Genomic DNA, 1,269 nt, shown 5'->3' on the forward strand with positions numbered 1-1,269 from the left:
GTTCAGCAGCTCCCCCAGCCCCATCCCACCACCCCACCCCCAGCCCTGTGCCAGGGAGGGCATCTCCAGGAGGCACCACCCCCTGTGGGACTTGCCAGCTGCCCTCCTGGGCTCTTCCAGGGCACATTTGGGGTGGCTGCTCCCTCTCTAGCTGCTCTGGGAGGGATGGATGAGAGCTGGGGACGCTGTGGGGCTGCAGGTGGTGGGTTGGGGGCAGCACAGGGGTCTAGGCTGTGTCTGAGGGAGCAGCCTCATGAGCCCCCAAGGAGGGGAGGAGGCCCAGGGGACTCTGAGGATGCTGCCTTCAGCCCGGGGTGGATGGTGCCAAGCTGGGACAGGCCCCTCTCCAAGTCCCACCATCAGGCCTGGCCTTCTCCATCCCAAACCAAGCAGCTCAAATAGTTCCCTCACTTTTTTCTTGGGTGCAGGGGGAGCTGGCAATGGAAAGGGTGCTCAGGACCCAACAGCCACCACCTGATGGACGTGCTGGCTGTCCCTTGGGGCTCAGGGACCAGGTCCTTGGTCTGGGAACTGCTTCCCTGGGCTGAAGGATCACATCCCGGGACTGGGAACTGCTTCCTGGGGCTCAAGGATAACATCCCTAGACTGGGAACTGCTTCTCTGGGCTCAAGGATAACATCCCTAGACTGGGAACTGCTTCCCTGGGCTCAAGGATAACATCCCTAGACTGGGAACTGCTTCCCTGGGCTCAAGGATAACATCCCTAGACTGGGAACTGCTTTCCTGGGCTTCAGCTCCTCGACCATGTCCCCAGGGGCTGCCAGGAGCCCAACACCCTCTGGCTCAGACCCACCAGGGTTGGACACAGTCCCAGCAAACAGGGTGCGGGCAGGATGGGCACTGGCAGGGCCCTGTGCCAGGTTCCAGCTGGGGCAGGAGGGGGGGCCCCCCCCCCCATCCATTATTCACCTCCGTGTTTCTGGAGGGCAAAGTGTTGAATAATGGATGGAGGGTGTGGTGAGGACTCGGGAAGCTGCTGCCACTGGAATATTGATGGGGATGTTTTTGCCCGGTGCCTGGGAGGGCGGGCACGGTGGGGGTGGGCAGCTCTGCTCTGCCACCACTGCTTCCTGTCCCCTCCAGAGAGGGTCTGAGGGCTGGAGCAGCTCTGCTCTGGAGCCAGGCTGGGAGAGTTGGGGTGTTCAGCCTGGAGAAGAGAAGGCTCCAGGGAGACCTTAGAGCACCTTCCAGGGCCTGAAGGGGCTCCAGGAAAGCTGGGGAGGGACTTGGGACAAGGGCAGGGAGGGA

Source organism: Chaetura pelagica, unplaced genomic scaffold (assembly GCF_000747805.2).
Source record: "Chaetura pelagica isolate M959 unplaced genomic scaffold, ChaPel_1.0 scaffold867, whole genome shotgun sequence".
Classification (NCBI taxonomy): domain Eukaryota; kingdom Metazoa; phylum Chordata; class Aves; order Apodiformes; family Apodidae; genus Chaetura; species Chaetura pelagica.